Here is an 8537-nt window from a genome sequence, read left to right on the forward strand (position 1 = left end):
CCATAATTTTGCAGACCTTTATCGGCTCTCTCCCTACACATCTTGTTTCTGTGTTTCGTATTTTAAAACACTGTCACTTTTTCTCATACGAAGGTTGCTTTGGCAACTTAGCCATTTTAATTAGCTTGTTTTGTGAAAAAGTGAGGAAAAAATGAATAACCTATGCACATAGAGAGGGAAATGTCTATGACAAAAGATAAAGACAAATAGCTCTACAAAAGGACACCCATATGAAGGAGGTATTTATGTAATAGGCATTACTTTCTGCTACTTCTGATAATTTATAAAAAAATACAGCAAAAAATGTAACACTGAAAATATCTATCATTCTAAAGATTCCACATTTATCTTTAAAATCTGAGACACTCATATGTACCCAAGGTTTGTATACATTATTTCACCAGCAGCCCACCTTCCAGTTAAGGCTATTGATGCAGACACTTGTTTTGCACAGACACCATCCTAGCAAAACCTACCGTATTTTCCGGCATATAAGATGACTGGGCATATAAGATGACCCCCAACTTTTCCAGTTGAAATAAAGAGTTTGGGATATACTCGCCATATAAGACTACCCCCTCTTCCAACGCACACCAAATAAAATTTTTAAAAATCAGATTTGATTTCAATATGGTAATTTTAATTCAAATGTTTATGACATGCAGGTACTTAGCAGGAAAACTTGTTGTATGCAAAGCCTGCTTGAACTGGTCAGCTCTCCCTGCCTGCCCAGCCCTCCCTGTCTCCAAGATTTTATTCTACCATACTTGTACAGCGCCTCCCTTTCTGCTTTCATATGGTTGCCACATAAGGAGGGGATGCGGCTGCGGCCATTTTGAGCTCCCGCTACCATATGCGGCAACCACAGATTCTCCAGGCCAGCTCAGAAGTTTCAGCACCTGCCCTATAAGACGACACCCGGCGTATAAGACGACCCCCAACTTTTGAGAAGATTTTCCTGGGTTAAAAAGTAGTCTTATACGCCAGAAAATACAGTACTTAATCTGAAGGCACCTGCTCCTGTCTAATCTTGGAAGCTAAGCAACCCTGGTTAGTTGTTGAATATGGGACTGCCAGGGAATACTAGGTGCTGTAGAATCCTACAGCACCTAGTATTTGAGAAGAAGACAATGGCAAGCCACCTATGAGAATTCCTTGCCAAAGAAAACCCCATGAAACTCATAGGGTTGTCATACACCAACAAGCAACTTGAAAGGATGTGTGTGTGCGCGCGCGCGCACACATGCTCATAAACACACATACACACACAAACATACATACACACAGCTAGCTAACCTGGGTTATTTGATGTCATTGCCTCTCACTGAAAAATTCCAAAACGGAGAAGTGGATGTGTTTAGTAGGAAGAACACGACAGAATAAGCTATGGAAGAGTAACTCCCATATAAATCTATCTTTTACTTAGGAACATAATTACAAGACATGTTTTGTCACATGCCATGTAACATGTGGGCATGGATAGGAAACGGCTTCTAGATGTTTTTGGACTAGAACTTACTTCACTCTTAGCCACTATAGCCAGTGTGAGGAATCATAAGACATGAAATACAACAACATCTGGAAGAAGTTTCCCATGCTTAGCATTAGCTTTACTGCCAGGATAGGTCTGGCATGTATTTTTCTTAAGGCAGATCTTATCACATTCACCTATCACTGGGCAGTATGCAGTCTGTATGCAACCCAGGCTTCTCTCACAGCTTTTCCTATTCTTGTAATGGAATTCTGGGATTTGTACTTTTGTAAGATATTTAGCCTTCTCTCTCAGAGAGCTCTGGTGTCACAACAAACTACAAATCCCAGGATTCCATGGGATGGAGCCATGACAGTGAAAACAGTGTCAAACTGCATTTATTTTGCAGTGTGGCAGCAGCCTGAGAAGGAATAAAAGAGTTGTTGCTTAGGAATTAATTGTAGGTCTCTGCATATTGTGTTTTTGTGACTCATGAAAGAGGCATGGCAAGGTTTAAATATATAGTAAAAAGATACACTTCAGTTGTAGGTAAATGTATATTCTATAGTCAGTCCTTCAAACACTCCTCATGTAAATGGTTTGACTTGTTAGCTTGCTGGCTAACATATATCTATGCTCTGTTGGCTTCACCTACATTCAGTATTTGTGTTTCTCCTATTTTGTAAGGTCACAATGAAACTACGAACACATTGCTGAACTGTAACATGCATTGAAGAGATATGTTTTACAGACTGAGCTAAAATAGGCCAGAGCAGATGTTCCCAGATGCCACTCCTTGAATAAATCACTCTAGATAGCTCAAGCAAGGGCTTCAGCAGAGGTCAAGTGAAGTGCAGACCCTTCATTACTGAGTTGATTTTGTCCTGCAAGCTGAGACAGCACAGGGTTAGAAACATGCTCTGAGGAGCCCTGTGTTAACCTATGCCCCTAAGCATTTTGGTGTCAGGCAATGATGTGAGTTAACTCAATTCAAAGGCATTTGTTGTGCTTCACGGTGAAGAAGAGACTCTGCTTTAACCCTTCAAGACGCAAAAAGAGTTCCAATCCTGGCCCAGGTATACACACTGAGCAACACACCCTGAACTTAACTGATGACAAAAATTGGGTGGTTACTGAAATTCAGCCTAAGCTTTGAAAGGGCTGTGGTTCAGTGGAAGATTGTAGGCTTTGGCTATGATAGACTTCAAGTTCAATCCTAGCCATCTATCTAGGACTCATCTGAAATCTAAGAGAGCCAATGCCACTCACTGTTGACAACAGGGGCTAAATGAGTAGTGGGCCTAAGATGTACATTATATTGCACACTGAACCTTTAAAAGCCAGTGCATAAATTTAGCAAAACTCACTATATATTTACACCTATTTACAACCATTTTCATTTGACCACCAGGCAAAACAAACCCAAAATTCTATGCCCATTTTTCCCCCTCCAAGGGTGTATCCACACCATGCCACTATAGTCATTTCATATCACTTTGCCACAGTTCCATCATAGAGAATCCTGTAATTTGTAACTTTGTGAGAGGTGTCAGCATTTTCTAGAGAGTTCTAGTTGATGCAGTACTACAGAGTTCTAAGCAACTCTTCTAAACTACAAACCCCAGGATTTCATAGTGGTGTGAAGCTTATAATTGGGCAATATGGCTACTGGAAGTGGTTTCAATGGGGTAGGAAGCCACTGTTCTATCATTTGTCTTCCTCCTGATTTATATAAATGCAGTACAACTAGAGCTATGAAGGCCTGAAAACATAGAAACGCTCAGGGGGAAAGCATTTTTCTCTCCCTAGGATTTTAGTATCCTGGATTATTTTCACCATCTGAATAACCCCTAGGCTTCATCAATAGGAGTATAGCATCTAGATTGAGGGAAATAATAGTGCCACTTTATTCTGCTTTGGTCAGACCTCACCTGGAATACTGTGTAGCATGTCCAGAGGAGGGCTTCCAAAATGGTGAAAGAAAATATGCCCTATGAGGGGAGGCTTGGGAAAATGGGTATATTTAGCCTGGGGAAAAGAAGGTCAAGAGGTGACATGATAGCTATATTTAAATATATGAGGGGAGACTAGGGAACAGAGCAATGGATTCAAACTATAGGAAAAGAGATTCCACCTAAACACCCATTCCATAGAAGAGGAGGAGAGGAAGCTCCTGGGGTGTTGGCCTGGAAGGCAGTTGTGGGAACTGTTTTTGCCTCCTTTGAACTTTGATCAGTCATAATTGTTTTTATTAATTGTGATAAATTGTAGTTTTCAATGGTTTTTATATTATATGGATTATGGTTTTGACATATTGTAATTGCTATTTTAATGGGGGGGGGGGTTCTATCGCGTATTATGTTATGTTTCTATTTAATTTGCTTAATATTGTTTTGATGTGGACCTGTGCTGAGGAGTTGGGGAAAAGATTTTCCAAGAACCTTGTTTGACTTGTAATGTTCTTATGTTTTCCTATTAATTTCCACTGTATTGATATTGCTTATTGTTATTATCTGCTTTATATGGCTGGGGGGCTGGGAAGGGATTAGGTTTTTTTTTTTTTTTTTTTTTTGGTATTTTTATTTTACTTCCACTGTTGTTAGCCACTCAGATTCCTCGTTGATTGGCTGGGATACACATAAATTTTATTATTATTATTATTATTATTATTATTATTATTATTATTATTAGAGAACTTCTTGATAATAAGAGGTGTTCAACAGTAGAATATGCTGTCTCAGGGTATAGTGGAATCTCTCTCTTTGGAAGTTTTTACTGGATGGGCATCTGTCAGAAGTCCTTTGATTGTGTGTTCCTGTATGGCAGGGAATTGGACTGGATGGCTTTAGTGGTCTCTTCCAATTCAATGATTCAATAATTCTATGAATGAAGCATGTTTTGTTGCTATAGCAGTATTGGTTTAGATTTGATATGAAAATAAGCATTCCATACATTTCAACATTCCACCAAATTTTCATTTTCCATTTCCAAAATTTCAGTTTTCCTGTGGTCTTTTTTCTCCCGATAGCTGCAAATTTCCACAAATGTTATATCTGTAGATACCACTGGCATTGGAGGTGTGCCTCCATTATAGCTAGTTGGCCTTAACATGACTTGTGTTTCACCACTTAGGCAACCCTGAAGTTTTGAGTTCTGAAGGTACCTGGTCATAAGCTGAGTGGTACCAACTTATTTCATGCAGTGTACTGAATCTACTGCTTTTCAAGATGCTTAAGCCCCCCACTTAGTTTGAAGCCACAGAGCATCTCCACCGCTAACGTTTTTGCTAAAGGACCAGTTGAAGAGATCAAAGTGACCATTAATCCCACAGCTGGACCAAGGAGTACCAAGGGAAAATGGAGCTAAAGAAATATCAAGGACTCTGATAATAGTGAAGGGTCAATTGAGGTCTCATTTAATGAGAGCAGGGAGTACAGAAAATTTAGAAACAATGTAAATAAGCCTCTTGGGAGATATAAACAGCTGTCTGGTTTGGTGGACTGCAGATTTCTCATTCTCACTGTAAAAGCCCATCTCTTTAACTCACTGAATTTTCCTCCTCCACACCCTGGAAAAATGTAAACAGTGTTGTTTTCTTATTTTAAAATAAGGATCTTATAACAAATAAAATGAATGAAATCTTATCTTGTTAGGAAGTAGCAACCAAGCCTGATTTAGCATTTTACTACTTGTTCCCAGGCTCATTTAAAATTCTTCTAAACATACTTAAGTGTCAGCTGTATCTTGTACAAATTCAGCATGCCTGAAATCCAGAAACCATGCAAAGATTGGTCTTTCTTCTGGCTAATTTAGTAATATTAGTGAGTAGCATGGGAGTACTTGTGTAACAGCACTGCTGAAGCTAAGCTGATGTAGGACCCATCTTGATTGACTGATTGGTTGATTTGACTTGATTCTTCTTCACAATATGCTTTCTATATCTGATGGGATTTGCAGTCCAACAATATCTGAAGGGCCATATATTCCCTACCCTGGTAGAATGGGCATGTCCTATAGCATGTACATCTCCTTCAGTGGTCCAATAATATAAAGAAAAGAGAAGCTTCATGGCCCTCTCAGAAACATAGGTGATACAAATGTAGGAAAAGGGTATGCAAAGGCAGCCAGTGGATCTGTTATCATGGGAGCAATGAATCAACTCTTGGTTTTACAACTGTTTGGGGTTGTATGGGATGCATCCAGCTACTGGACTCTCTCCCAGAAAAGTTTGAGCACTAGGAGAACTTCATACAATCCAGCTGCAGAAGGAGCAGCCTAAAACCATGAGTGGATTCATCACTCCTTGCAGTAATTGATCTAGCAGCCATCTCTGGAGCTATGTGATCTAGGTTTAGTTACATTAGGGAACAGCTGGGAAATGATAGCACCACTAAGGCTCTTACACTAATATGTAATGTATGAAAAGTTAATGATCAGAGGCTGGCCATGATCCTGTGTAGCAGAGGGCAATCCTCTGTTTGAAGGTTTGTTCAGGTCAGTTTCAAGTTAAAGAACAAAAGAAGAGGAGCAGAGGCCTTGAGTTTGCTTATTTGCAGTTAATGCTTTCACACTACACAGTTTTGGCACTATGAGTCCAATTTAATGATTATGTTTCCACTCTATGAAATTAAGAGATTTGCAGTTTAGAGAGGGTTGTTGTTTTGTTTGTTGGTTGGTTGGTTTTTGTTTAGAATTCTCAGCCAGAGCATTCTAGTGACTTTGTTTGCATTTGCCAAGAAGTCAATTTTGACTTACAAAGACCCTATGAAAGGGAGACCTCCAAGTTCCTTGGACATCAACTGCCCTGCTCAGATCTTGCAAACATAGGGCTGTGACTTCTTTGATTGAATCCATCTCCCTCTAATGTGTTCTTCCACTTACCTTATTGTCTTCCACTTTATCAGACGTTAGTCAGTTCATCTCATTATATGTCCAAAAGGCATATAAACTCAGTTTAGTCATTAATGCATTTAGTGAGAGCTCAGGCTTGTTTTTCTATAAGACATTCATTTGTCTTTTTAGCAGTTCATGGTATCCACAGGATTCTCCTCATATAGAAATTGGAAACATCATGGCCTGAATGATTACACTTCAGGACCTTATCTAGTTTCTTCATGATTCCCTTTCCCAGTCTTAAGCCGGTTACACACCGGCACTTTAGTGCGTGACGAGCACAAAAGGGCGGTGCTTCCGCACCGGCCTAACCCTAGTGCGTGCTTGTCACGCACTAAACGGCGGTGGCCCTTCCATACGGCCGCCGCCGTGAGGATGTCACGGCTGCGCCGCCTCTAGACGGGGAGGCGCGGACGTGACGTCCTTGCTCCGTGCCAGGGCACTTAGTGTGCCCTGAACACAGAGCAGGAAGGAGCTCCGTTTCGGAGCTCCTTCCTGGTTTAGTCCGCTGGGCGCAGCCTTCAGACGGCTGTGCCCAGCGGACTAAAAGAGAAAGGGGCCAAGCGGGGACACCCCTTTTCAGGCTGGGGGGAAGCGGCGTTTTGCTGCTTCCCCGCAGCCTGAAAAGCGGCGGATCGGGGCCTCAGCGGCTGCCGTTCTGACCGCTGAGGCCCCGATACTCCGGGGAAAGGGGCGGGTGCAGACCGCCCCAAATGGGTGGCCTATAACCCGCCATAGTCTTCTTCTGATTTCTTGACTGCAGTTTCCATTTTGATTAATGGCTGAGCCAAGGTATAAAGAATCTTTAAAATTTTTAATGTGCCTTACCAAACTACAAAGCTCAGGATTCCATAGGATCCAGTTACAGCAGTTAAAGGAGGATCATAGTGCTATAATAGTATCTTGTGAAAGAATGCCAGGTGTTTTGTGTGCTCCCACAGTCTGCTGTGTTTCTTACTTGAGTTGTCCTCTGCCGCAGCATTGTTCTTTAAGCCTTACTGGTACCAGTGCTAGTTTTATTCTGAGACCATATTTTGTGTGTGTGTGTGTGTGTGTGTGTGTGTGTGTTTAAAGCAGTTTAAAGGGGGGATACTTAAAATTGTCTGCCAAAGACCTCTAGTGCCTCACCAAATTGCAAATTCAGAATTCCACAGGATGAGGGCAGAGCAGGTTAAATTGAAATCATAGTACTATCATAGTGCTAATTGAGTGGTGTGAAAACAAACATGCACACATAACTCAATCACATTCTTCCTCACTATGGTCAGATTTCTGCATTTCTAATTACATTTTAATAATTATTTCTGTGTTTGCCTCTACACATCTATATTAGCAAATGCTAGGCCTATGCACACCTAGCTCCTCCTCATTACCTTCTTTTTTGGTGCTTCATTTTCTCTTTATTGGTAATGCACAATTAACCCTTGTGTCTATCAACAAATAACAATACCCCAAATAGCTGGCCATACCTAGCACCAGGATGCAAATCCTTTGGTCTTCTAGATGTTTATGAACTGCATGTCCCAGCAGCTTTAGCTAGCACAAGTTGTAGTTCAACAGCATCTGAAATACTGGATAATTCCTACTCTTCACCTAACAGGATTAGCATGTGTGTAATAGCCTAACAGTCAACTGGTATGCAAATATCCACTCCTGGTTAGTGTCTGTTCTTGTGTTCCTTCTCTACACATGCTCTTGTACTTCTAATTTGGTAGAACAGCACAAAACCAGGTATGAAGAAAAGTTCAACAGCACAAAACCAGGCATAAAGGTCATGTATATGTTAGCAAATTATTTGTTAATAATGGCACAGTTCCTTCTGCCTGTCAGTAAAACAGATTAAATCAATTTCTGGGTTCCTGCTGGAAAGCTATGTTAGCATAAAAATAGTTGTGCAATCAAAGATGGAAGTTTATCACATGGGGGTTAAAATGTTCCCCGATGCATCCTAACGAGCATGAGTGTGGGGGCGCGCGGAACGTGATGGGAACCCGATGGGGCCCAGAATGCGACTTTACCGCACAGGGAATGCCGCTGCCACTGAGCGTTCCCATCGCGTTCCCATCTGGTTCCAGAGGGCGCCATTTCTGGGAACGCTTTTGAAACTAGGACGCATCGGGGAACGTTTTAAACCCCATGCGATAAACTTCATGATTTCTCAAAGGTTGTACAA

Source organism: Sceloporus occidentalis, unplaced genomic scaffold (assembly GCF_023333645.1).
Source record: "Sceloporus occidentalis isolate IW3139 unplaced genomic scaffold, rSceOcc1.0.p SCAF_2, whole genome shotgun sequence".
Taxonomy (NCBI): Eukaryota; Metazoa; Chordata; class Lepidosauria; order Squamata; family Phrynosomatidae; genus Sceloporus; species Sceloporus occidentalis.